The sequence below is a fragment of the Leuresthes tenuis genome, unplaced genomic scaffold (assembly GCF_036924035.1).
Source record: "Leuresthes tenuis unplaced genomic scaffold, fLeuTen1.0.hap1 SCAF_1, whole genome shotgun sequence".
NCBI lineage: Eukaryota > Metazoa > Chordata > Actinopteri > Atheriniformes > Atherinopsidae > Leuresthes > Leuresthes tenuis.
Window position 1 is genome coordinate 8,071,123 of NW_027325355.1, and position 26,445 is coordinate 8,097,567.

The window sequence follows — 26,445 nt, forward strand, 5'->3', positions numbered from 1 at the left end:
CTTATGGGCCCAAGCGAAACCCCCCCCAGCTCAGGCTTGGAGATGGATCGCCAGCTACTGACGGCAAGAAAAAGGGCGCCTTTGGAGAGAGTCGGTCAAAAAGTGCGGAAAAAACTAAAATGAAGGGTTTGGCCAGATAAGTAGACTGTACATCTCCCTTTTCCTTATGCTCACTATCTTTTCACAAAATGTGGCGGGACTGAGAAACGAAAAGAGGATGGAGGAGTTCTTCCTGAGTGTAGATTGTGATATAGTTGTGTTGCAAGAAACTAACTGGGATGGTGATATACTAGCAAAAATAGAGAAATTATGGGTAGGCAGCATTTATATCTCAAATGGAGTAAATAAATGTTGTGGGGTGGCTGTATTAATAAAAAATAGCAAGTTATTTAAAGATATAAAAGAAATACATAGAGATGACCAGGGTAGGCAATTAATATTAGACCTAAATTATAAAAATAATATTATTAGACTGATAAATAGCTATGCTCCCAACATTGAAACGGAGAGGAAGAGGTATTTTGAAAATCTAAAGGGATTCATAAGCACCAACACGATCCTAATAGGAGATTTGAATGTGGCACTCTCACGACTAGATGTCTCGGCTGCAAATGTTTTTAAAAATGACAGCAGCAGAAGAGCTTTATTGAATATAATGAATGAAAATGATTTAATTGATATATGGAGATTATTAAATAAAGACAAGGTAGCATTTTCAAGGAAGAGCGTAATCAAAGGGATATTGAAGCAAACTAGAATAGATCTATGCTTAATAAGTAGAAATATTGTTCAATGGATAAATACAATTGATTATAGAAGCAGCCATATTAGTGACCATGGTCCGATCATTTTAACGTTGAAGGACCGCCAAGTCACAAATAAGTTTAATCTATGGTGCTTCAATAATAGTTTACTTGAAGATAGTAAATATATAAATATCATTAATAAACAACTAGATTATATAAATGAAGAAGTGGACATAATACAGGAACCTTTTAGAATGGTGGGAACATGTTAAAACAAGATTGAAAACAAAAACGATTCATTACTGTATCAATAAGAAGTGGGAAGAAAGTAGGGTAGAGAGGCAACTGAAGAAGGAAATAAATAAAGAACAGGTAAGGTTGGATGATGATCCCAGCCGGGATACATACAAACTGTCTCTCTTGATGAGGCGCCTGGACGATTTGGGCAGGAGGAAATGTCAAGGGGCTTGCGTAAGGGCAAGGGTGCAGCATTGGGTGGAGGGGGAAAAATCGACAGCATTCTTCTTGGGATTGGAGAAGAGAAACAAAAATAGGTCCATGATAACTTCCTTACTGAATGACCAAGAGGTGGAGGTGTGCGAGGAGGGAGACATGATGGAGGTCAGTCGGCTGTTTTATCAAAGACTCTTTAGCTCTGACAAACTAGATAGAACTCATGCAGATCATCTATTTTCACTAATTAAAAACAAATTAACTGAGGAAGAAACCCAGATAACTGACAATAAAATATTCAAATTAGAAGTTGAGGGGGCAATAATGTCATTAGGGAACAACAAGAGTCCGGGACGGGATGGGATGACAACGGAATTCTATAAAACCTTCAGTGATAAATTGGTACCGATTCTGACGAAAATCTATACAGAAATAACGGAAAATAAAAACATAGTTATACCTAGAACATTTAATGAGGGAATAATTAAATTAATATATAAAAATAACGGAGATAGAAATAACTTGAATAATTATAGACCGATAAGCTTGTTAAATACGGATTATAAAATATTTATGAAAATACTGGCTAATAGAATCAAACCCATAATGCCACGTATAATAAATAAAAACCAGGCCTACAGTGTACCGAGTCGGACAATATATGACACCATACTGACCGCAAAGGAGACGCTAAGGCTCCTGCAGGAGAGTGGCGGGTATTTCCTGAACCTGGACTTCGAGAAGGCATTCGATAGAGTCGAGCATGAGTACCTTTGGGGGGTCTTGAAGGCCTTTGGGTTCGGGAACAGATTCGTCGTTGGGTGCGGACCCTCTACAATTCGGCGACGAGTAGGGTAAGTCTGAATGGAAACCTGACAGACCCCGTCCGGCTGTGGCGATCAGTGAGACAGGGGTGTCCGCTCTCCTCTCTGCTGTTCACCTTGGCTGTGGAGCCGCTAGCCTGTTTAATAGATGGGGATCCTGATGTCCGGGGGGTTCTCTCCTCCGGAGGAGGACAGATAAAGCTCCTCCAGTTCGCTGACGACACTACGTTGGTAGCAGCCGACCCCAAGAGCCTAACTCTGGCTCTGGGGTTGGTGGATTTCTTCTGCAAAGCGACTGGAGGCAAGCTGAATCTGTCCAAATCTGGCTTGTTGTGCTGCGGAGCTGCAGCCGCTCCGCCGCAGCTCTCCCAGGTATGTTTAATAGATGGCCCCTTCAAGTTTTTGGGAGTGTATCTGGGGGTGGACGAGCAGCTTGCGGCGGAGAGATCATGGTCTGCGGTCACAGGGAGGATAGAGAACACCTTAAGCCTCTGGAGGATGAGGGCCCTCGGGCATAGGGGAAGAGTGGTTGTCGCCAACGTGCTGGCGGTTACTAGGCTTTACCATACCCTGCATGTCCATGCCGTGCCGCGGAGTGTGTTGACTGCCCTGAACCGGTCATTCAATAATTTCGTCTGGAAAGGTAAGAGAATCATGGTATCGCATAACACTCTCATTGGTGGTAAGAAAAACGGCGGTCTCAACCTCGTGGACATAGACACGAAACGACTGGCTTTTAGATTGCGACTGCTAACAAAACTCTTCAATAATCCGGACCTGCATCTTTGGCATGAAGCTTTGGGGCAGTCAATAAACTCCTGCGGGCGGCATGGCATGTTTAACCTATGTCAAGTTCTCCCATCAACGAGCCTCTGTCACCTTGATCCTTTCTGGGCTGAGGTGATGGAGGCTTGGCAGGCATTCCGACCAGGTCTGGACGGTAAGATTCAACATCTCGAACAGCTTTTGCGGCAGCCGCTCTTCCACAACCCAGATTTGCAGCAGGCAGGGCGGCCATTTAGGTGCGCGGCTCTGGAGAGAGGAGGAGTCGACACCTTTGGGACTGTCTTGGATCGGCACGGCAGGTTGGATCTGGTTCGTGTTGAGAATACTCTAAGAAAAGAAAACATCATACATAGGAAAGAGGTGGTGAGGAGGGTGTGCGCCCAGCTGGCAGAGAATGTACCTCCAGACTGGCTGCTCGTGCTCGGCTCTGTGGTGCGGTCATCAAGACTGGTAAGTGGGCCCACCTTTGTCTGTAATTATGGGGATAGAGTTTTAAATTTTGGGGAATTGAACACGAAACAAATATAACTTGTTACTGCGCAAAATTGTAAAAGCACCAGCTGCTACTAGACAGTGGAGGATGATTTTTCAGCATATAACGACAAAGACAATCTGGAAGACAATAGCTAGCCCGTTAATTCCACCCTCGGTCTTTAACACCGATTTCAAAATGAGGCACAGGATAATGTATACAGCAATTATTCTCCATCAAATCAACAAAAACAGGTGGTCCAGGGACTGTCCGGCGTGTGAATCCCATCCGGAGACGATACAGCACATCTTCCTGGAGTGTCCAGCTTCGAGGAGCTTTCGCGACCACCTGTGGGCACTAATCACTGAGAAATGTAACCTCCGACCAGTGGGAACATTAAGGGACCAAATGCAGCTCTTCGGGCTCTTCACCCAAACACCCAGCAATGTTAATTCAGTCTTGGTAAATTTCTTACTTTCAGTTGCTAAACACGCCTTGTACATTTGCAGGTGCGATCTATTGTTTGAAAAAAAAAAAAACAATTCTTGGTCCCTTTTTGTTGGTCTGGTGGAATGGTATTTAAGATCTCTCTTTATGGTTAAAAGGGAGGTATTCATGGAGTCGTTTCTCCCGAATAATTGTTTTGTTGTAGTTGACAATGGAGATCTAAGTTTGAATTTTTGAATATCGTGTGAAAGTGTTGTAAAACTACCTTTTTGTATTTTTCTAATAAAATAAAAAAATATGCCCGACCTCGTCTGATGTCGGAAGCCAAACAGGGTTGGGCCTGGTTAGTACTTGGATGGGAGACTGCTTGGGAATACCAGGTGCTGTCAGCTTTTTCTCTTCTCTTGACCACCTGCATGTCTTTTGTTGCAACGTCTGATCACCCTGTGACACATGAGGAAGTTGGTCATCTTCAGCTGCTGCTGCTTTGTTGGCAGACACGAAGTGATCTGAGAGTCTAAGTTTCAACTACAGGTAGTAATCACATCAAGGATGAAGATATGCCCACTACATATCAGCCTTTCTTTGCAATTATCTGGTTACATAGAGGAACTGTATGATTCCAGTACCTATATAATGCACATTTATCACAGACATTGTCGCTTACGGCCACACCACCCTGAATATGCCCGACCTCGTCTGATCTCGGAAACAAAGCAGGGTTGGGCCTGGTTAGTACTTGGATGGGAGACTGCTAGGGAATACCAGGTGCTGTAAGTTTTTTCTCTTCTCTCTAGCACCTGCATGTCTTTTGTTGCAACGTCTGATGACCCTGTGACACATGACGAAGTTGGTCATCTTCAGCTGCTGCTGCTTTGTTGGCAGACACGAAGTGATCTGAGAGTCTCAGTTTCCGCTGGAGAGAATAATCACGGCAGGGAAGAAGATGTGCCCAATACGCATCAGCCTTTCTCGGCAATTATCTGGTTACATAGAGTAACTGTATGATTCCAGTACCTATATAATGCACATTGGTGACAGCCACTGTTGCTTACGGCCACACCACCCTGAATATGCCCGACCTCGTCTGATCTTGGAAGCCAAGCAGGGTTGGGCCTGGTTAGTACTTGGATGGGAGACTGCTTGGGAATACCAGGTGCAGTAAGCTTTTTCTCTTCTCTCTACCACCTGCATGTCTTTTGTTGCAACGTCTGATCACCCTGTGACACATGAGGAAGTTGGTCATCTTCAGCTGCTGCTGCTTTGTTGGCAGACACGAAGTGATCTGAGAGTCTCAGTTTCAACTACAGATAATAATCACATCAGGGATGAAGATGTGCCCACTACATATCAGCCTTTCTCGGCAATTATCTGGTTACATCGAGGAACTGTATGATTCCAGTACCTATATAATGCACATTTGTCAAAGAAATTGTTGCTTACGGCCACACCACCCTGAAAATACCCGACCTCGTCTGATCTCGGAAGCCAAGCAGGGTTGGGCCTGGTTAGTACTTGGGTGGGAGACTGCTTGGGAATACCAGGTGCTGTAAGCTTTTTCTCTTCTCATTACCCCCTGCATGTTTTTTGTTGCAACGTCTGATCACCCTGTGACACATGAGGAAGTTGGTCATCTTCAGCTGCTGCTGCTTTGTTGTTAGACACGAAGTGATCTGAGAGTCTCAGTTTCAACTGCAGGTAATAATCACATCAGGGATGAAGATGTGCCCACTACATATCAGCCTTTCTCGGCAATTATCTGGTTACAAAGAGTAACCGTATGATTCCAGTACCTATATAATGCACATTGGTGACAGCCGTTGTTTCTTACAGATACACCACCCTGAATATGCCCAACCTCGTCTGATCTCGGAAGCCAAGCAGGGTTGGGCCTGGTTAGTACTTGGATGGGAGACTACTTGGGAATACCAGGTGCTGTAAGCTTTTTCTCTTCTCTCTACCACTTGCATGTCTTTTGTTGCAACGTCTGATCACCCTGTGACACATGAGGAAGTTGGTCATCTTCAGCTGCTGCTGCTTTGTTGTTAGACACGAAGTGATCTGAGAGTCTCAGTTTCAACTGCAGGTAATAATCACATCAGGGATGAAGATGTGCCCACTACATTTCAGCCTTTCTCGGCAATTATCTGGTTACAAAGAGTAACCGTATGATTCCAGTACCTATATAATGCACATTGTTCACAGATATTGTTGCTTACGGCCACACCACCCTGAATATACCCGACCTCGTCTAATCCAGGAAGCCAAGCAGGGTTGGGCCTGGTTAGTGCTTGGATGGGATACTGCTTGGGAATACCAGGTGCTTTAAGCTTTTTCTCTTCTCTCTACCACCTGCATGTCTTTTGTTGCAACGTCTGATCACCCTGTGACACATGAGGAAGTTGGTCATCTTCAGCTGCTACTGCTTTGTTGGCAGACACGAAGTGATCTGAGAGTCTCAGTTTCAACTGCAGGTAATAATCACATCAGGGAAGAAGATGTGCCCACTACATATCAGCCTTTCTCGGCAATTATCTGGTTACAAAGAGTAACCGTATGATTGCAGTACCTATATAATGCACATTGGTGACAGCCACAGTTGCTTACGGCCACACCAACCTGAATATACCAGACCTCCTCTGATCCCTGGAAGCCAAGCAGGGTTGGGCCTGGTTAGTACTTGGATGGGAGACTGCTTGGGAATACCAAATGCTGTAAGCTTTTTCTCTTCTCTCTACCACCTGCATGTCTTTTGTTGCAACGTCTGATCACCTTGTGACACATGAGGAAGTTGGTCATCTTCAGCTGCTGCTGCTTTGTTGGCAGACACAAAGTGATCTGCGAGTCTCAGTTTCAACTGCTGGTAATAATCACATCAGGGATGAAGATGTGCCCACTACATATCAGCCTTTCTCGGCAATTATCTGGTTACATAGTGTAACCGTATGATTCCAGTACCTATATAATGCACATTGTTCACGGATATTGTTGTTTACGTCCACACCACCCTGAATATGCCCGACCTCGTCTAATCCAGGAAGCCAAGCAGGGTTGGGCCTGGTTAGTGCTTGGATGGGATACTGCTTGGGAATACCAGGTGCTTTAAGCTTTTTCTCTTCTCTCTACCACCTGCATGTCTTTTGTTGCAACGTCTGATCACCCTGTGACACATGAGGAAGTTGGTCATCTTCAGCTGCTGCTGCTTTGTTGGCAGACACGAAGTGATCTGAGAGTCTCAGTTTCAACTGCAGGTAATAATCACATCAGGGATTAAGATGTGCCCACTACATATCATTCTTTCTCTGCAATTATCTGGTTACATAGAGTAACCGTATGATTCCAGTACCTATATAATGCACATTGTTCACAGATATTGTTGCTTACGGCCACACCACCCTGAATATGCCCGACCTCGTCTGATCTCAGAAGCCAAGCACGGTTGGGCCTGATTAGTACTTGGATGGGAGACTGCTTGGGAATACCAGGTGCTGTAAGCTTTTTCTCTTCTCTCTACCACCTGCATGTCTTTTGTTGCAACGTCTGATCACCCTGTGACACATGAGGAAGTTGGTCATCTTCAGCTGCTGCTGCTTTGTTGGCAGACACGAAGTGATCTGAGAGTCTCAGTTTCAACTGCAGGTAATAATCACATCAGGGATGAAGGTGTGCCCACTACATATCAGCCTTTCTCGGCAATTATCTGGTTACATATAGTAACCGTATGATTCCAGTACCTATATAATGCACATTTGTGACAGACATTGTTGCTTACAGCCACACCACCCTGAATATGCCCGACCTCGTCTCATCTCGGAAGCCAAGCAGGGTTGGGCCTGGTTAGTACTTGGATGGGAGACTGCTTGGGAATACCAGGTGCTGTAAGCTTTTTCTCTTCTCTCTACCACCGGCATGTCTTTTGTTGCAACGTCTGATCACCCTGTGACACATGAGGAAGTTGGTCATCTTCAGCTGCTGCTGCTTTGTTGGCAGACACGAAGTGATCTGAGAGTCTCAGTTTCAACTGCAGGTAGTAATCACATCAGGGATGAAGATGTGCCCACTACATATCAGCCTTTCTTGGCAATTATCTGGTTACATAGAGGAACTGTATGATTCCAATACCTATATAATGCACATTTGTCACAGACATTGTCGCTTACGGCCAAACCACCCTGAACATGCCCGACCTCGTCTGATATCGGAAGCCAAGCAGGGTTGGGCCTGGTTAGTACTTGGATGGGAGACTACTTGGGAATACCAGGTGCTGTAAGCTTTTTCTCTTCTCTCTGGCACCTGCATGTCTTTTGTTGCAACGTCTGATCACCCTGTGACACATGAGGAAGTTGGTCATCTTCAGCTGCTGCTGTTTTGTTGGCAGACACAAAGTGATCTGAGAGTCTCAGTTTCAACTGCAGGTAATAATCACATCAGGGATTAAGATGTGCCCACTACATATCATTCTTTCTCTGCAATTATCTGGTTACATAGAGTAACCATATGATTCCAGTACCTATATAATGCACATTGTTCACAGATATTGTTGCTTACGGCCACACCACCCTGAATATGCCCGACCTCATCTGATCTCGGAAGCCAAGCAGGGTTGGGCCTGATTAGTACTTGGATGGGAGACTGCTTGGGAATACCAGGTGCTGTAAGGTTTTTCTCTTCTCTCTAGCACATGCATGTCTTTTGTTGCAACGTCTGATGACCCTGTGACACATGAGGAAGTTGGTCATCTTCAGCTGCTGCTGCTTTGTTGGCAGACACGAAGTGATCTGAGAGTCTCAGTTTCCGCTGGAGAGAATAATCACGACAGGGAAGAAGATGTGCCCAATACGCATCAGCCTTTCTCGGCAATTATCTGGTTACATAGAGGAACTGTATGATTCCAGTACCTATATAATGCACATTTGTTACAGACATTGTTGCTTACGGCCACACCACCCTGAATATACCCGACCTCGTCTGATCTTGGAAGCCAAGCAGGGTTGGGCCTGGTTAGTACTTGGATGGGAGACTACTTGGGAATACCAGGTGCTGTAAGCTATTTCTCTTCTCTCTACCACCTGCATGTCTTTTGTTGCAACGTCTGATCACCCTGTGACACATGAGGAAGTTGGTCATCTTCAGCTGCTGCTGCTTTGTTGGCAGACACGAAGTGATCTGAGAGTCTCAGTTTCAACTGCAGGTAATAATCACATCAGGGTTGAAGATGTGCCCACTACATATCAGCCTTTCTCGGCAATTATCTGGTTACATAGTGTAACCGTATGATTCCAGTACCTATATAATGCACATTTGTGACAGACATTGTTGCTTACAGCCACACCACCCTGAATATGCCCGACCTCGTCTGATCTCGGAAGCCAAGCAGGGTTGGGCCTGGTTATTACTTGGATGGGAGACCGCTTGGGAATACCAGGTGCTGTAAGCTTTTTCTCTTCTCTCTACCACATGCATGTCTTTTGTTGCAACGTCTGATCACCCTGTGACACATGAGGAAGTTGGTCATCTTCAGCTGCTGCTGCTTTGTTGGCAGACACAAAGTGATGGGGGATTCTCAGTTTCAACTACAGATAATAATCACATCAGGGATGAAGATGTGCCCACTACATATCAGCCTTTCTCGGCAATTATCTGGTTACAAAGAGTAACCGTATGATTCCAGTACCTATATAATGCACATTTGTCAAAGACATTGTCGCTTACGGCCACACCACCCTGAAAATACCCGACCTCGTCTGATCTCGGAAGCCAAGCAGGGTTGGGCCTGGTTAGTACTTGGATGGGAGACTGCTTGGGAATACCAGGTGCTGTAAGCTTTTTCTCTTCTCACTACCCCCTGCATGTTTTTTGTTGCAACGTCTGATCACCCTGTGACACATGAGGAAGTTGGTCATCTTCAGCTGCTGCTGCTATGTTGGCAGACACGAAGTGATCTGAGAGTCTCAGTTACCGCTGGAGAGAATAATCACATCAGGGATGAAGATGTGCCCACTACAAGTTAGCCTTTCTCGGCAATTATCTGGTTACATAGAGTAACCGTATGATTCCAGTACCTATATAATGCACATTTGTGACAGACATTGTTGCTTACAGCCACACCACCCTGAATATGCCCGACCTCGTCTGATCTCGGAAGCCAAGCAAGGTTGGGCCTGGTTAGTACTTGGATGGGAGACCGCTTGGGAATACCAGGTGCTGTAAGCTTTTTCTCTTCTCTCTACCACATGCATGTCTTTTGTTGCAACGTCTGATCACCCTGTGACACATGAGGAAGTTGGTCATCTTCAGCTGCTGCTGCTTTGTTGGCAGACACGAAGTGATCTGAGAGTCTCAGTTTCAACTGCAGGTAATAATCAAATCAGGATGAAGATGTGCCCACTACAAGTTAGCCTTTCTCGGCAATTATCTGGTTACATAGAGGAACCGTATGATTCCAGTACCTATATAATGCACATTTGTGACAGACATTGTTGCTTACAGCCACACCACCCTGAATATGCCCGACCTCGTCTGATCTCGGAAGCCAAGCAAGGTTGGGCCTGGTTAGTACTTGGATGGGAGACCGCTTGGGAATACCAGGTGCTGTAAGCTTTTTCTCTTCTCTCTACCACATGCATGTCTTTTGTTGCAACGTCTGATCACCCTGTGACACATGAGGAAGTTGGTCATCTTCAGCTGCTGCTGCTTTGTTGGCAGACACGAAGTGATCTGAGAGTCTCAGTTTCAACTGCAGGTAATAATCAAATCAGGATGAAGATGTGCCCACTACAAGTTAGCCTTTCTCGGCAATTATCTGGTTACATAGAGGAACTGTATGTTTCCAGTACCGATATAATGCACATTTGTCACAGATATTGTTTCTTACGGCCACACCACCCTGAACATGCCCGACCTCGTCTGATCTCGGAAGCCAAGCAGGGTTGGGCCTGGTTAGTACTTGGATGGGAGACTGCTTGGGAATACCAGGTGCTGTAAGCTTTTTCTCTTCTCTCTAGCACATGCATGTCTTTTGTTGCAACGTCTGATGACCCTGTGACACATGAGGAAGTTGGTCATCTTCAGCTGCTGCTGCTTTGTTGGCAGACACGAAGTGATCTGAGAGTCTCAGTTTCCGCTGGAGAGAATAATCACGATAGGGAAGAAGATGTGCCCAATACGCATCAGCCTTTCTCGGCAATTATCTGGTTACATAGAGGAACTGTATGATTCCAGTACCTATATAATGCACATTTGTTACAGACATTGTTGCTTACGGCCACACCACCCTGAATATACCCGACCTCGTCTGATCTTGGAAGCCAAGCAGGGTTGGGCCTGGTTAGTACTTGGATGGGAGACTACTTGGGAATACCAGGTGCTGTAAGCTATTTCTCTTCTCTCTACCACCTGCATGTCTTTTGTTGCAACGTCTGATCACCCTGTGACACATGAGGAAGTTGGTCATCTTCAGCTGCTGCTGCTTTGTTGGCAGACACGAAGTGATCTGAGAGTCTCAGTTTCAACTGCAGGTAATAATCACATCAGGGTTGAAGATGTGCCCACTACATATCAGCCTTTCTCGGCAATTATCTGGTTACATAGTGTAACCGTATGATTCCAGTACCTATATAATGCACATTTGTGACAGACATTATTGCTTACAGCCACACCACCCTGAATATGCCCGACCTCGTCTGATCTCGGAAGCCAAGCAGGGTTGGGCCTGGTTATTACTTGGATGGGAGACCGCTTGGGAATACCAGGTGCTGTAAGCTGTTTCTCTTCTCTCTACCACATGCATGTCTTTTGTTGCAACGTCTGATCACCCTGTGACACATGAGGAAGTTGGTCATCTTCAGCTGCTGCTGCTTTGTTGGCAGACACAAAGTGATCGGGGATTCTCAGTTTCAACTACAGATAATAATCACATCAGGGATGAAGATGTGCCCACTACATATCAGCCTTTCTCGGCAATTATCTGGTTACAAAGAGTAACCGTATGATTCCAGTACCTATATAATGCACATTTGTCAAAGACATTGTCGCTTACGGCCACACCACCCTGAAAATACCCGACCTCGTCTGATCTCGGAAGCCAAGCAGGGTTGGGCCTGGTTAGTACTTGGATGGGAGACTGCTTGGGAATACCAGGTGCTGTAAGCTTTTTCTCTTCTCACTACCCCCTGCATGTTTTTTGTTGCAACGTCTGATCACCCTGTGACACATGAGGAAGTTGGTCATCTTCAGCTGCTGCTGCTATGTTGGCAGACACGAAGTGATCTGAGAGTCTCAGTTTCCGCTGGAGAGAATAATCACATCAGGGATGAAGATGTGCCCACTACAAGTTAGCCTTTCTCGGCAATTATCTGGTTACATAGAGTAACCGTATGATTCCAGTACCTATATAATGCACATTTGTCACAAGTATTGTTGCTTACGGCCACACCACCCTGAACATACCCGACCTCATCTGATCTCAGAAGCCAAGCAGGGTTGGGCCTGGTTAGTACTTGGATGGGAGACTGCTTGGGAATACCAGGTGCTGTAAGCTTTTTCTCTTCTCTCTAGCACCTGCATGTCTTTTGTTGCAACGTCTGATCACCCTGTGACACATGAGGAAGTTGGTCATCTTCAGCTGCTGCTGCATTGTTGGCAGACACGAAGTGATCCGAGAGTCTCAGTTTCAACTACAGATAATAATCACATCAGGGATGAAGATGTGCCCACTACATATCAGCCTTTCTCGGCAATTATCTGGTTACATAGAGTAACCGTATGATTCCAGTCCCTATATAATGCACATTTGTGACAGACATTGTTGCTTACAGCCACACCACCCTGAATATGCCCGACCTCGTCTGATCTCGGAAGCCAAGCAAGGTTGGGCCTGGTTAGTACTTGGATGGGAGACCGCTTGGGAATACCAGGTGCTGTAAGCTTTTTCTCTTCTCTCTACCACATGCATGTCTTTTGTTGCAACGTCTGATCACCCTGTGACACATGAGGAAGTTGGTCATCTTCAGCTGCTGCTGCTTTGTTGGCAGACACGAAGTGATCTGAGAGTCTCAGTTTCAACTGCAGGTAATAATCAAATCAGGATGAAGATGTGCCCACTACAAGTTAGCCTTTCTCGGCAATTATCTGGTTACATAGAGGAACTGTATGTTTCCAGTACCGATATAATGCACATTTGTCACAGATATTGTTTCTTACGGCCACACCACCCTGAACATGCCCGACCTCGTCTGATCTCGGAAGCCAAGCAGGGTGGGGCCTGGTTAGTACTTGGATGGGAGACCGCTTGGGAATACCAGGTGCTGTAAGCTGTTTCTCTTCTCTCTACCACGTGCATGTCTTTTGTTGCAACGTCTGATCACCCTGTGACACATGAGGAAGTTGGTCATCTTCAGCTGCTGCTGCTTTGTTGGCAGACACGAAGTGATCTGAGAGTCTCAGTTTCAACTGCAGGTAATAATCACATCAGGCATAAAGATGTGCCCACTACAAGTTAGCCTTTCTCGGCAATTATCTGGTTACATAGAGGAACTGTATGTTTCCAGTACCGATATAATGCACATTTGTCACAGATATTGTTTCTTACGGCCACACCACCCTGAACATGCCCGACCTCGTCTGATCTCGGAAGCCAAGCAGGGTGGGGCCTGGTTAGTACTTGGATGGGAGACCGCTTGGGAATACCAGGTGCTGTAAGCTGTTTCTCTTCTCTCTACCACGTGCATGTCTTTTGTTGCAACGTCTGATCACCCTGTGACACATGAGGAAGTTGGTCATCTTCAGCTGCTGCTGCTTTGTTGGCAGACACGAAGTGATCTGAGAGTCTCAGTTTCAACTGCAGGTAATAATCACATCAGGCATAAAGATGTGCCCACTAGATATCATTCTTTCTCTGCAATTATCTGGTTATATAGAGTAACCATATGATTCCAGTACCTATATAATGCACATTGTTCACAGATATTCTTGCTTACGGCCACACCACCCTGAATATGCCCGACCTCGTCTGATCTCGGAAGCCAAGCAGGGTTGGGCCTGATTAGTACTTGGATGGGAGACTGCTTGGGAATGCCAGGTGCTTTAAGCTTTTTCTCTTCTCTCTACCACCTGCATGTCTTTTGTTGCAACGTCTGATCACCCTGTGACACATGAGGAAGTTGGTCATCTTCAGCTGCTGCTGCTTTGTTGGCAGACACGAAGTGATCTGAGAGTCTCAGTTTCAACTGCAGGTAATAATCACATCAGGGATGAAGATGTGCCCACTACATATCAGCCTTTCTCGGCAATTATCTGGTTACATAGAGTAACCGTATGATTCCAGTACCTATATAATGCACATTTGTGACAGACATTGTTGCTTACAGCCACACCACCCTGAACACGCCCATTTTTCTGATGAGCAACAGGTGTGGGAGCCACAGAGTGCAGCAGCAGGTCTGAGGAGCTCTCGCTCCAATTGTTTGCTGAGTGTTTTTGTCTTTTTATTCCTTTCTTTTGCTTGTTTTTCCAGCAATATAGATATAGATCTTGATTCTTTTTTTTGTGTGGGGATTATCCCTCCCCATCAGCGCAGGCGGTGGGGAGGCGCTTTTTGTTCTGTTTTGTTTTTCAGATGGATGATTTGGTGGGGGCAGTGGACCGGCGAGACGAGACAATGGACAAGTTAACTGGGAAAATGGTGACAGAGAAGGATGTAGGAGAGGCTTCCTATAAAAAAGAGCTGACAATGGTCATAGATATTGAGGGGCCGAGAAGGTGACAATTATTAACCTTCTGAGGACGATACGCATGCTGTGCGGAGGAATTCTGGGGTGTAGGCCCTTGGGGCCAACATCCTATGAAATCACTCTAAGCAACGAAATAGCAAGAGACAAATTAATGGATGGCTTCAAGATGGGAGCAATGGTGGTAACGGGGAGGAAACTGGTAAATGATGAACTGATCGTCTCTTTTCTAAATTTGCCAGCATATGTTTCGGATCAGGAGATCTTGGAGAAATTGCGAGGATGGGGAGTGGAAGCAGTATCCAAAATAAAGAGGAGAATGTGGCCTGGAACATCGATTGTGGATGGCACAAGGTTTGTCAGGGTGAGATTCACAGATGCAGTACAGTCTCTGCCATACTCTGCAAAATTCAACACGGCCAACGGACACCACTTCTTCAGGGTCATACACGATAGACAGGTAAAGGTATGCCGATTATGTTTGCAGCCGGGACATATTGTCCGAGAATGCCCAGAATTTGTGTGCCACAAATGTGGTGGTCAAGGGCACTATGCCAGGGAGTGTGTTGAGGGAGGAGAGCGATGTATAGTCTGCTGCAACCCGTTAACAAACTGTGTGTGTGCTAGTGCAAGTGAGGAGGATGGACAAGACTCAACGGGAGATGAAGAATCTGATGGGCTGGGGGAGGTGGATCTGGAGGTTAGTGAGCCTCAGGGAGTGAAAATTACCCCAGACTCTCTGATATATTCCGCTGGGCAGGCTCCAGAAGTTGGGGGGACTCGAAAAATGGGTCCTGCCTGCGATCTGGCGGGGGGAGCCCGAAAAATGGGCTCTACCCTGGACACCAAGGACCAGGCTGTGGAGCTGGCACAGGGAGGGGCTCAGGTAAGCTCACATACTAAATATAGAGGCGAAAAAACAAGTGAAGAATATGCAACCGACTCAGTGGCTACTTCGAATAGAAGTGAACGGAGGCAGCAAACGCCCGAGCTGGGGAGTGAGCCCCTCCCAGATACATGTTTATCGCCTATGGGCCCAAGCGAAACCCCCCCCAGCTCAAGCTTGGAGATGGATCGCCAGCTACTGACGGCAAGAAAAAGGGCACCTTTGGAGAGAGTCGGTCAAAAAGTGCGGAAAAAACTAAAATGAAGGGTTTGGCCAGATAAGTAGACTGTACATCTCCCTTTTCCTTATGCTCACTATCTTTTCACAAAATGTGGCGGGGCTGAGGAACGAAAAGAGGATGGAGGAGTTCTTCCTGAGTGTAGATTGTGATATAGTTGTGTTGCAAGAAACTAACTGGGATGGTGATATACTAGCAAAAATAGAGAAATTATGGGTAGGCAGCATTTATATCTCAAATGGAGTAAATAAATGTTGTGGGGTGGCTGTATTAATAAAAAATAGCAAGTTATTTAAAGATATAAAAGAAATACATAGAGATGACCAGGGTAGGCAATTAATATTAGACCTAAATTATAAAAATAATATTATTAGACTGATAAATAGCTATGCCCCCAACATTGAAACGGAGAGGAAGAGGTATTTTGAAAATCTAAAGGGATTCATAAGCACCAACACGATCCTAATAGGAGATTTGAATGTGGCACTCTCACGACTAGATGTCTCGGCGGCAAATGTTTTTAAAAATGACAGCAGCAGAAGAGCTTTATTGAATATAATGAATGAAAATGATCTAATTGATATCTGGAGATTATTAAATAAAGACAAGGTAGCTTTTTCAAGGAAGAGCGTAATCAAAGGAATATTGAAGCAAACTAGAATAGATCTATGCTTAATAAGTAGAAATATTGTTCAATGGATAAATACAATTGATTATGGAAGCAGCCATATTAGTGACCATGGTCCGATCATTTTAACGTTGAAGGACCGCCAAGTCACAAATAAGTTTAATCTATGGTGCTTAAATAATAGTTTACTTGAAGATAGTAAATATATAAATATCATTAATAAACAACTAGATTATATAAATGAAGAAGTGGACATAATACAGGAACCTTTAGAATGGTGGGAACACGTTAAAACAAGATTGAAAACAAAAACGATTCATTACTGTATCAATAAGAAGTGGGAAGAAAATAGGGTAGAGAGGCAACTGAAGAAGGACATAAATAAAGAACAGGTAAGGTTGGATGATGATCCCAGCCGGGATACATACAAACTGTCTCTCTTGATGAAGCGCCTGGACGATTTGGGCAGGAGGAAATGTCAAGGGGCTTGCGTAAGGGCAAGGGTGCAGCATTGGGTGGAGGGGGAAAAATCGACAGCATTCTTCTTGGGATTGGAGAAGAGAAACAAAAATAGGTCCATAATAACTTCCTTACTGAATGACCAAGAGGTGGAGGTGTGCGAGGAGGGAGACATGATGGAGGTCAGTCGGCTGTTTTATCAAAGACTCTTTAGCTCTGACACACTAGATAGAACTCACGCGGATCATCTGTTCTCACTAATTAAAAACAAATTAACTAAGGAAGAAGCCCAGATAACTGACAATAAAATATTCAAATTAGAAGTTGAGGGGGCAATAATGTCATTAGGGAACAACAAGAGTCCGGGACGGGATGGGATGACAACTGAATTCTATAAAACTTTCAGTGATAAATTGGTACCGATTCTGACGAAAATCTATACAGAAATAACGGAAAATAAAAACATAGTTATACCTAGAACATTTAATGAGGGAATAATTAAATTAATATATAAAAATAACGGAGATAGAAATAACTTGAATAATTATAGACCGATAAGCTTGTTAAATACGGATTATAAAATATTTATGAAAATACTGGCTAATAGAATCAAACCCATAATGCCACATATAATAAATAAAAACCAGGCCTACAGTGTACCGAGTCGGACAATATATGACACCATACTGACCGCAAAGGAGACGCTAAGGCTCCTGCAGGAGAGTGGCGGGTATTTCCTGAACCTGGACTTCGAGAAGGCATTCGATAGAGTCGAGCATGAGTACCTTTGGGGGGTCTTGAAGGCCTTTGGGTTCGGGAACAGATTCGTCGGCTGGGTGCGGACCCTCTACAATTCGGCAACGAGTAGGGTAAGTCTGAATGGAAACCTGACGGACCCCGTCCGGCTGTGACGATCGGTGAGACAGGGGTGTCCGCTCTCCTCTCTGCTGTTCACCTTGGCTGTGGAGCCGCTAGCCTGTTTAATAGATGGGGATCCTGATGTCCGGGGGGTTCTCTCCTCCGGAGGAGGACAGATAAAGCTCCTCCAGTTCGCTGACGACACTACGTTGGTAGCAGCCGACCCCAAGAGCCTAACTCTGGCTCTGGGGTTGGTGGATTTCTTCTGCAAAGCGACTGGAGGCAAGCTGAATCTGTCCAAATCTGGCTTGCTGTGCTGCAGAGCTGCGGCCGCTCCGCCGCAGCTCTCCCAGGTATGTTTGATAGATGGCCCCTTCAAGTTTTTGGGAGTGTACCTGGGGGTGGACGAGCAGCTTGCGGCGGAGAGATCATGGTCTGCGGTCACAGGGAGGATAGAGAACACCTTAAGCCTCTGGAGGATGAGGGCCCTCGGGCATAGGGGAAGAGTGGTTGTCGCCAACGCGCTGGCGGTTACTAAGCTTTACCATACCCTGCATGTCCATGCCGCGCCGCGGAGTGTGTTGACCGCCCTGAACCGGTCATTCAATAATTTCATCTGGAAAGGTAAGAGAATCATGGTGTCGCATAACACTCTCATTGGTGGTAAGAAAAACGGCGGTCTCAACCTCGTGGACATAGACACGAAACGACTGGCTTTTAGATTGCGACTGCTAACAAAACTCTTCAATAATCCGGACCTGCATCTTTGGCATGAAGCTTTAGGGCGGTCAATAAACTCCTGCGGGCGGCATGGCATGTTTAACCTATGTCAAGTTCTCCCATCAACGAGCCTCTGTCACCTTGATCCTTTCTGGGCTGAGGTGATGGAGGCTTGGCAGGCATTCCGACCAGGTCTGGACGGTAAGATTCAACATCTCGGACAGCTTTTGCGGCAGCCGCTCTTCCACAACCCAGATCTGCAGCAGGCAGGGCGGCCATTTAGGTGCGCGGCTCTGGAGAGAGGAGGAGTCGACACCTTTGGGACTGTCTTGGATCGGCACGGCAGGTTGGATCTGGTTCGTGTTGAGAATACTCTAAGAAAAGAAAACATCATACATAGGAAAGAGGTGGTGAGGAGGGTGTGCGCCCAGCTGGCAGAGAATGTACCTCCAGACTGGCTGCTCGTGCTCGGCTCTGTGGTGCAGTCATCAAGACTGGTAAGTGGGCCAACCTTTGTCTGTAATTATGGGGATAGAGTTTTAAATTTTGGGGAATTGGACACGAAACAAATATATAACTTGTTTCTGCGCAAAATTGTAAAAGCACCAGCTGCTACTAGACAGTGGAGGATGATTTTTGAGCATATAACGACAAAGACAATCTGGAAGACAATAGCTAGCCCGTTAATTCCACCCTCGGTCTTTAACACCGATTTCAAAATGAGGCACGGGATAATGTATACAGCAATTATTCTCCATCAAATCAACAAAAACAGGTGGTCAAGGGACTGTCCGGCGTGTGAATCCCATCCGGAGACGATACAGCACATCTTCCTGGAGTGTCCAGCTTCGAGGAGCTTTCGCGACCACCTGTGGGCACTAATCACTGAGAAATGTAACCTCCGACCAGTGGGAACATTAAGGGACCAAATGCAGCTCTTCGGGCTCTTCACCCAAACACCCAGCAATGTTAATTCAGTCTTGGTAAATTTCTTACTTTCAGTTGCTAAACACGCCTTGTACATTTGCAGGTGCGATCTATTGTTTGAAAAAAAGAAAAACAATTCTTGGTCCCTTTTTGTTGGTCTGGTGGAATGGTATTTAAGATCTCTCTTTATGGTTAAAAGGGAGGTATTCATGGAGTCGTTTCTCCCGAATAACTGTTTTGTTGTAGTTGACAATGGAGATCTAAGTTTGAATTTTTGAATATCGTGTGACAGTGTTGTAAAACTACCTTTTTGTATTTTTCTAATAAATAAAAAAAAAAAAAAAAAAAATATGCCCGACCTCATCTGAGCTCGGAAGCCAAGCAAGGTTGGGCCTGGTTAGTACTTGGATGGGAGACAGCTTGGGAATACCAGGTGCTGTAAGCTTTTTCTCTTCTCTCTACCACCTGCATGTCTTTTGTTGCAACGTCTGATCACCCTGTGACACATGAGGAAGTTGGTCATCTTCAGCTGCTGCTGCTTTGTTGGCAGACACGAAGTGATCTGAGAGTCTCAGTTTCAACTGCAGGTAATAATCACATCAGGGTTGAAGATGTGCCCACTACATATCAGCCTTTCTCTGCAATTATCTGGTTACATAGTGTAACCGTATGATTCCAGTACCTATATAATGCACATTTGTGACAGATATTGTTGCTTACAGCCACACCACCCTGAAAATACCCGACGTCGTCTGATCTCGGAAGCCAAGCAGGGTTGGGCCTGGTTAGTACTTGGATGGGAGACCGCTTGGGAATACCAGGTGCTGTAAGCTTTTTCTCTTCTCTCTACCACATGCATGTCTTTTGTTGCAACGTCTGATAACCCTGTGACACATGAGGAAGTTGGTCATCTTCAGCTGCTGCTGCTTTGTTGGCAGACACAAAGTGATCGGGGATTCTCAGTTTCAACTACAGATAATAATCACATCAGGGATGAAGATGTGCCCACTACATATCAGCCTTTCTCGGCAATTATCTGGTTACAAAGAGTAACCGTATGATTCCAGTACCTATATAATGCACATTTGTCAAAGACATTGTCGCTTACGGCCACACCACCCTGAACATGCCCGACCTCGTCTGATCTCGGAAGCCAAGCAGGGTTGGGCCTGGTTAGTACTTGGATGGGAGACTGCTTGGGAATACCAGGTGCTGTAAGCTTTTTCTCTTCTCACTACCCCCTGCATGTTTTTTGTTGCAACGTCTGATCACCCTGTGACACATGAGGAAGTTGGTCATCTTCAGCTGCTGCTGCTATGTTGGCAGACACGAAGTGATCTGAGAGTCTCAGTTTCCGCTGGAGAGAATAATCACATCAGGGATGAAGATGTGCCCACTACAAGTTAGCCTTTCTAGGCAATTATCTGGTTACATAGAGTAACCGTATGATTCCAGTACCTATATAATGCACATTACTCACAAGCATTGTTGCTTACGGCCACACCACCCTGAACATACCCGACCTCATCTGATCTCAGAAGCCAAGCAGGGTTGGGCCTGGTTAGTACTTGGATGGGAGACTGCTTGGGAATACCAGGTGCTGTAAGCTTTTTCTCTTCTCTCGACCACCTGCATGTCTTTTGTTGCAACGTCTGATCACCCTGTGACACATGAGGAAGTTGGTCATCTTCAGCTGCTGCTGCATTGTTGGCAGACACGAAGTAATCCGAGAGTCTCAGTTTCAACTACAGATAATAATCACATCAGGGATGAAGATGTGCCCACTACAAGTTAGCCTTTCTCCGCAATTATCTGGTTACATCGAGGAACTGTATGATTCCAGTACCTATATAATGCACATTTGTGACACACATTGTTGCTTACTTCCACACCACCCTGAATATCCCCGACATCGTCTGATCTCGGAAGCTAAGCAGGTTTGGGCCTGGTTAGTACTTGGATGGGAGACCGCTTGGGAATACCAGGTGCTTTAAGCTTTTTCTCTACCACCTGCATATCTTTTGTTGCAACGTCTGATCACCCTGTGACACATGAGGAAGTTGGTCATCTTCAGCTGCTGCTGCTTTGTTGGCAGACACGAAGTGATCTGAGAGTCTCAGTTTCAACTGCAGGTAATAATCACATCAGGGATGAAGATGTGCCCACTACATATCAGCCTTTCTCGGCAATTATCTGGTTACATAGAGTAACCGTATGATTCCAGTACCTATATAATGCACATTTGTGACAGACATTGTTGCTTACAGCCACACCACCCTGAATATGCCCGACCTCGTCTGATCTCGGAAGCCAAGCAGGGTTGGGCCTGATTAGTACTTGGATGGGAGACTGCTTGGGAATGCCAGGTGCTTTAAGCTTTTTCTCTTCTCTCTACCACCTGCATGTCTTTTGTTGCAACGTCTGATCACCCTGTGACACATGAGGAAGTTGGTCATCTTCAGCTGCTGCTGCTTTGTTGGCAGACACGAAGTGATCTGAGAGTCTCAGATTCAACTACTGGTAGTAATCACATCAAGGATGAAGATATGCCCACTACATATCAGCCTTTCTCGGCAATTATCTGGTTACAAAGAGGAACTGTATGATTCCAGTACCTATATAATGCACATTTGTCACAGATATTGTTTCTTACGGCCACACCACCCTGAACATGCCCGACCTCGTCTGATCTCGGAAGCCAAGCAGGGTGGGGCCTGGTTAGTACTTGGATGGGAGACCGCTTGGGAATACCAGGTGCTGTAAGCTTTTTCTCTTCTCTCTACCACATGCATGTCTTTTGTTGCAACGTCTGATCACCCTGTGACACATGAGGAAGTTGGTTATCTTCAGCTGCTGCTGCTTTGTTGGCAGACACGAAGTGATCTGAGAGTCTCAGTTTCAACTGCAGGTAATAATCACATCAGGGATGAAGATGTGCCCACTACATATCAGCCTTTCTCGGCAATTATCTGGTTACAAAGAGGAACTGTATGATTCCAGTACCTATATAATGCACATTTGTCACAGACAGTGTCGCTTACGGCCAAACCACCCTGAACATGCCCGACCTCGTCTGATCTCGGAAGCCAAGCAGGGTTGGGCCTGGTTAGTACTTGGATGGGAGACTACTTGGGAATACCAGGTGCTGTAAGCTTTTTCTCTTCTCTCTAGCACCTGCATGTCTTTTGTTGCAACGTCTGATGACCCTGTGACACATGAGGAAGTTGGTCATCTTCAGCTGCTGCTGCTTTGTTGGCAGACACGAAGTGATCTGAGAGTCTCAGTTTCCGCTGGAGAGAATAATCACGACATGGAAGAAGATGTGCCCAATACGCATCAGCCTTTCTCGGCAGTTATCTGGTTACATAGAGGAACTGTATGATTCCAGTACCTATATAATGCACATTTGTTACAGACATTGTTGCTTACGGCCACACCACCCTGAATATACCCGACCTCGTCTGATCTTGGAAGCCAAGCAGGGTTGGGCCTGGTTAGTACTTGGATGGGAGACCGCTTGGGAATACCAGGTGCTGTAAGCTATTTCTCTTCTCTCTACCACCTGCATGTCTTTTGTTGCAACGTCTGATGACCCTGTGACACATGAGGAAGTTGGTCATCTTCAGCTGCTGCTGCTTTGTTGGCAGACACGAAGTGATCTGAGAGTCTCAGTTTCAACTGCAGGTAATAATCACATCAGGGTTGAAGATGTGCCCACTACATATCAGCCTTTCTCGGCAATTATCTGGTTACAAAGAGTAACCGTATGATTCCAGTACCTATATAATGCACATTTGTCAAAGACATTGTAGCTTACGGCCACACCACCCTGAAAATACCCGACCTCGTCTGATCTCGGAAGCCAAGTAGGGTTGGGCCTGGTTAGTACTTGGATGGGAGACTGCTTGGGAATACCAGGTGCTGTAAGCTATTTCTCTTCTCTCTACCACCTGCATGTCTTTTGTTGCAACGTCTGATCACCCTGTGACACATGAGGAAGTTGGTCATCTTCAGCTGCTGCTGCTTTGTTGGCAGACACGAAGTGATCTGAGAGTCTCAGTTTCAACTGCAGGTAATAATCACATCAGGGTTGAAGATGTGCCCACTACATATCAGTCTTTCTCGGCAATTATCTGGTTACAAAGAGTAACCGTATGATTCCAGTACCTATATAATGCATATTGTTCACAGATATTGTTGCTTACGGCCACACCACCCTGAATATACCTGACCTCGTCTGATCTCGGAAGCCAAGCAGGGTTGGGCCTGGTTAGTACTTGGATGGGAGACTGCTTGGGAATACCAGGTGCTGTAAGATATTTCTCTTCTCTCTACCACATGCATGTCTTTTGTTGCAACGTCTGATCACCCTGTGACACATGAGGAAGTTGGTCATCTTCAGCTGCTGCTGCTTTGTTGGCAGACACGAAGTGATCTGAGAGTCTCAGTTTCAACTGCAGATAATAATCACGTCACGGAAGAAGATGTGCCCACTACAAGATAGCCTTTCTCGGCAATTATCTGGTTACATAGAGGAACTGTATGATTCCAGTACCGATATAATGCACATTTGTCACAGACATTGTTGCTTACGGCCACACCACCCTGAACATACCTGACCTCGTCAGATCTCGGAAGCCAAGCAGGGTTGGACCTGGTTAGTACTTGGATGGGAGACTGCTTGGGAATACCAGGTGCTGTAAGCATTTTCTCTTCTCTCTACCACCTGCATGTCTTTTGTTGCAACGTCTGATCACCCTGTGACACATGAGGAAGTTGGTCATCTTCAGCTGCTGCTGCTTTGTTGGCAGACACGAAGTGATCTGAGAGTCTCAGTTTCAACTGCAGGTAATAATCACATCAGGGATTAAGATGTGCCCACTACATATCAGCCTTTCTCTGCAATTATCTGGTTACATAGAGTAACCGTATGATTCCAGTACCTATATAATGCACATTGTTCACAGATATTGTTTCTTACAGCCACACCACCCTGAATGTGCCCGACCTCGTCTGATCTCGGAAGCCAAGCAGGGTTGGGCCTGGTTAGTACTTGAATGGGAGACTGCTTTGGAATACCAGGTGCTGTAAGCTTTTTCTCTTCTCTCTACCACCTGCATGTCTTTTGTTGCAGCGTCTGATCACCCTGTGACACATGAGGAAGTTGGTCATCTTCAGCTGCTGCTGCTTTGTTGGCAGACACGAAGTGATCTGAGAGTCTCAGTTTCAACTGCAGGTAATAATCACATCAGGGATGAAGATGTTCCCACTACATATCAGCCTTTCTCGGCAATTATCTGGTTACATAGAGTAACCGTATGATTCCAGTACCTATATAATGCACATTGTTCACAGATATTGTTTCTTACAGCCACACCACCCTGAATGTGCCCGACCTCGTCTGATCTTGGAAGCCAAGCAGGGTTGGGCCTGGTTAGTACTTGGATGGGAGACTGCTTGGGAATACCAGGTCCTGTAAGCTTTTTCTCTTTTCTTTACCACCTGCATGTCTTTTGTTGCAACGTCTGATCACCCTGTGACACATGAGGAATTTGGTCATCTTCAGCTGCTGCTGCATTGTTGGCAGACACGAAGTAATCCGAGAGTCTCAGTTTCAACTACAGATAATAATCACATCAGGGATGAAGATGTGCCCACTACAAGTTAGCCTTTCTCGGCAATTATCTGGTTACATCGAGGAACTGTATGATTCCAGTACCTATATAATGCACATTTGTGACAGACATTGTTGCTTACTTCCACACCACCCTGAATATCCCCGACATCGTCAGATCTCGGAAGCCAAGCAGGTTTGGGCCTGGTTAGTACTTGGATGGGAGACCGCTTGGGAATACCAGGTGCTTTAAGCTTTTTCTCTACCACCTGCATGTCTTTTGTTGCAACGTCTGATCACCCTGTGACACATGAGGAAGTTGGTCATCTTCAGCTGCTGCTGCTTTGTTGGCAGACACGAAGTGATCTGAGAGTCTCAGTTTCAACTGCAGGTAATAATCACATCAGGGATGAAGATGTGCCCACTACATATCAGCCTTTCTCGGCAATTATCTGGTTACATAGAGTAACCGTATGATTCCAGTACCTATATAATGCACATTTGTGACAGACATTGTTGCTTACAGCCACACCACCCTGAATATGCCCGACCTCGTCTGATCTCGGAAGCCAAGCAGGGTTGGGCCTGGTTAGTACTTGAATGGGAGACTGCTTTGGAATACCAGGTGCTGTAAGCTTTTTCTCTTCTCTCTACCACCTGCATGTCTTTTGTTGCAGCGTCTGATCACCCTGTGACACATGAGGAAGTTGGTCATCTTCAGCTGCTGCTGCTTTGTTGGCAGACACGAAGTGATCTGAGAGTCTCAGTTTCAACTGCAGGTAATAATCACATCAGGGATGAAGATGTTCCCACTACATATCAGCCTTTCTCGGCAATTATCTGGTTACATAGAGTAACCGTATGATTCCAGTACCTATATAATGCACATTGTTCACAGATATTGTTTCTTACAGCCACACCACCCTGAATGTGCCCGACCTCGTCTGATCTTGGAAGCCAAGCAGGGTTGGGCCTGGTTAGTACTTGGATGGGAGACTGCTTGGGAATACCAGGTCCTGTAAGCTTTTTCTCTTTTCTTTACCACCTGCATGTCTTTTGTTGCAACGTCTGATCACCCTGTGACACATGAGGAATTTGGTCATCTTCAGCTGCTGCTGCATTGTTGGCAGACACGAAGTAATCCGAGAGTCTCAGTTTCAACTACAGATAATAATCACATCAGGGATGAAGATGTGCCCACTACAAGTTAGCCTTTCTCGGCAATTATCTGGTTACATCGAGGAACTGTATGATTCCAGTACCTATATAATGCACATTTGTGACAGACATTGTTGCTTACTTCCACACCACCCTGAATATCCCCGACATCGTCAGATCTCGGAAGCCAAGCAGGTTTGGGCCTGGTTAGTACTTGGATGGGAGACCGCTTGGGAATACCAGGTGCTTTAAGCTTTTTCTCTACCACCTGCATGTCTTTTGTTGCAACGTCTGATCACCCTGTGACACATGAGGAAGTTGGTCATCTTCAGCTGCTGCTGCTTTGTTGGCAGACACGAAGTGATCTGAGAGTCTCAGTTTCAACTGCAGGTAATAATCACATCAGGGATGAAGATGTGCCCACTACATATCAGCCTTTCTCGGCAATTATCTGGTTACATAGAGTAACCGTATGATTCCAGTACCTATATAATGCACATTT

General features: G+C 45.6%; 1 protein-coding gene, 27 non-coding genes and 14 pseudogenes across 28 annotated transcripts in view; all 42 read left to right on the plus strand.

Moving 5' to 3' along the window:
- LOC140294994 (protein NLRC3-like) overlaps positions 1-26,445 on the plus strand; it is a 334,914-nt gene that overhangs the window by 194,805 nt on the left and 113,664 nt on the right. The gene's annotated exons all lie outside the window — the stretch shown is intronic.
- On the plus strand, positions 4,390-4,508 carry LOC140298028 (5S ribosomal RNA). Its single transcript, XR_011913711.1, has one exon. It is a non-coding gene; the product is annotated as a 5S ribosomal RNA (ribosomal RNA).
- Positions 4,778-4,896, plus strand: LOC140300027 (5S ribosomal RNA; annotated as a pseudogene).
- On the plus strand, positions 5,166-5,284 carry LOC140299733 (5S ribosomal RNA). The gene has a single exon (XR_011914761.1). It is a non-coding gene; the product is annotated as a 5S ribosomal RNA (ribosomal RNA).
- LOC140282032 (5S ribosomal RNA) lies at positions 5,554-5,672 on the plus strand (annotated as a pseudogene).
- LOC140296879 (5S ribosomal RNA) lies at positions 5,942-6,060 on the plus strand (annotated as a pseudogene).
- On the plus strand, positions 6,330-6,449 carry LOC140296792 (5S ribosomal RNA; annotated as a pseudogene).
- LOC140300559 (5S ribosomal RNA) lies at positions 7,107-7,225 on the plus strand (annotated as a pseudogene).
- Positions 7,495-7,613, plus strand: LOC140300961 (5S ribosomal RNA; annotated as a pseudogene).
- On the plus strand, positions 7,883-8,001 carry LOC140298193 (5S ribosomal RNA). Its single transcript, XR_011913862.1, has one exon. It is a non-coding gene; the product is annotated as a 5S ribosomal RNA (ribosomal RNA).
- Positions 8,271-8,389, plus strand: LOC140297769 (5S ribosomal RNA). Its single transcript, XR_011913475.1, has one exon. It is a non-coding gene; the product is annotated as a 5S ribosomal RNA (ribosomal RNA).
- Positions 8,659-8,777, plus strand: LOC140290644 (5S ribosomal RNA). The gene has a single exon (XR_011912375.1). It is a non-coding gene; the product is annotated as a 5S ribosomal RNA (ribosomal RNA).
- Positions 9,047-9,165, plus strand: LOC140293289 (5S ribosomal RNA). Its single transcript, XR_011912658.1, has one exon. It is a non-coding gene; the product is annotated as a 5S ribosomal RNA (ribosomal RNA).
- Positions 9,435-9,553, plus strand: LOC140298860 (5S ribosomal RNA). Its single transcript, XR_011914461.1, has one exon. It is a non-coding gene; the product is annotated as a 5S ribosomal RNA (ribosomal RNA).
- Positions 9,823-9,941, plus strand: LOC140289131 (5S ribosomal RNA). The gene has a single exon (XR_011912226.1). It is a non-coding gene; the product is annotated as a 5S ribosomal RNA (ribosomal RNA).
- Positions 10,210-10,328, plus strand: LOC140289143 (5S ribosomal RNA). Its single transcript, XR_011912227.1, has one exon. It is a non-coding gene; the product is annotated as a 5S ribosomal RNA (ribosomal RNA).
- Positions 10,597-10,715, plus strand: LOC140297388 (5S ribosomal RNA). Its single transcript, XR_011913127.1, has one exon. It is a non-coding gene; the product is annotated as a 5S ribosomal RNA (ribosomal RNA).
- Positions 10,985-11,103, plus strand: LOC140290655 (5S ribosomal RNA). The gene has a single exon (XR_011912376.1). It is a non-coding gene; the product is annotated as a 5S ribosomal RNA (ribosomal RNA).
- Positions 11,373-11,491, plus strand: LOC140293301 (5S ribosomal RNA). Its single transcript, XR_011912659.1, has one exon. It is a non-coding gene; the product is annotated as a 5S ribosomal RNA (ribosomal RNA).
- LOC140298872 (5S ribosomal RNA) lies at positions 11,761-11,879 on the plus strand. Its single transcript, XR_011914472.1, has one exon. It is a non-coding gene; the product is annotated as a 5S ribosomal RNA (ribosomal RNA).
- LOC140292387 (5S ribosomal RNA) lies at positions 12,149-12,267 on the plus strand. The gene has a single exon (XR_011912542.1). It is a non-coding gene; the product is annotated as a 5S ribosomal RNA (ribosomal RNA).
- Positions 12,537-12,655, plus strand: LOC140289154 (5S ribosomal RNA). Its single transcript, XR_011912228.1, has one exon. It is a non-coding gene; the product is annotated as a 5S ribosomal RNA (ribosomal RNA).
- Positions 12,924-13,042, plus strand: LOC140291564 (5S ribosomal RNA). The gene has a single exon (XR_011912465.1). It is a non-coding gene; the product is annotated as a 5S ribosomal RNA (ribosomal RNA).
- LOC140291575 (5S ribosomal RNA) lies at positions 13,312-13,430 on the plus strand. The gene has a single exon (XR_011912466.1). It is a non-coding gene; the product is annotated as a 5S ribosomal RNA (ribosomal RNA).
- On the plus strand, positions 13,700-13,818 carry LOC140300332 (5S ribosomal RNA; annotated as a pseudogene).
- LOC140293230 (5S ribosomal RNA) lies at positions 19,886-20,004 on the plus strand. Its single transcript, XR_011912652.1, has one exon. It is a non-coding gene; the product is annotated as a 5S ribosomal RNA (ribosomal RNA).
- On the plus strand, positions 20,274-20,392 carry LOC140270123 (5S ribosomal RNA). Its single transcript, XR_011907684.1, has one exon. It is a non-coding gene; the product is annotated as a 5S ribosomal RNA (ribosomal RNA).
- LOC140292399 (5S ribosomal RNA) lies at positions 20,662-20,780 on the plus strand. Its single transcript, XR_011912543.1, has one exon. It is a non-coding gene; the product is annotated as a 5S ribosomal RNA (ribosomal RNA).
- LOC140293949 (5S ribosomal RNA) lies at positions 21,050-21,168 on the plus strand (annotated as a pseudogene).
- Positions 21,431-21,549, plus strand: LOC140300816 (5S ribosomal RNA; annotated as a pseudogene).
- On the plus strand, positions 21,819-21,937 carry LOC140291587 (5S ribosomal RNA). Its single transcript, XR_011912467.1, has one exon. It is a non-coding gene; the product is annotated as a 5S ribosomal RNA (ribosomal RNA).
- Positions 22,207-22,325, plus strand: LOC140320191 (5S ribosomal RNA). The gene has a single exon (XR_011918067.1). It is a non-coding gene; the product is annotated as a 5S ribosomal RNA (ribosomal RNA).
- On the plus strand, positions 22,595-22,713 carry LOC140300518 (5S ribosomal RNA). The gene has a single exon (XR_011914838.1). It is a non-coding gene; the product is annotated as a 5S ribosomal RNA (ribosomal RNA).
- LOC140314596 (5S ribosomal RNA) lies at positions 22,983-23,101 on the plus strand. Its single transcript, XR_011917152.1, has one exon. It is a non-coding gene; the product is annotated as a 5S ribosomal RNA (ribosomal RNA).
- LOC140298149 (5S ribosomal RNA) lies at positions 23,371-23,489 on the plus strand. Its single transcript, XR_011913822.1, has one exon. It is a non-coding gene; the product is annotated as a 5S ribosomal RNA (ribosomal RNA).
- LOC140297911 (5S ribosomal RNA) lies at positions 23,759-23,877 on the plus strand. Its single transcript, XR_011913605.1, has one exon. It is a non-coding gene; the product is annotated as a 5S ribosomal RNA (ribosomal RNA).
- LOC140299589 (5S ribosomal RNA) lies at positions 24,147-24,265 on the plus strand (annotated as a pseudogene).
- LOC140312342 (5S ribosomal RNA) lies at positions 24,535-24,653 on the plus strand (annotated as a pseudogene).
- On the plus strand, positions 24,923-25,041 carry LOC140295195 (5S ribosomal RNA; annotated as a pseudogene).
- On the plus strand, positions 25,304-25,422 carry LOC140298450 (5S ribosomal RNA). Its single transcript, XR_011914096.1, has one exon. It is a non-coding gene; the product is annotated as a 5S ribosomal RNA (ribosomal RNA).
- LOC140312347 (5S ribosomal RNA) lies at positions 25,692-25,810 on the plus strand (annotated as a pseudogene).
- On the plus strand, positions 26,080-26,198 carry LOC140295196 (5S ribosomal RNA; annotated as a pseudogene).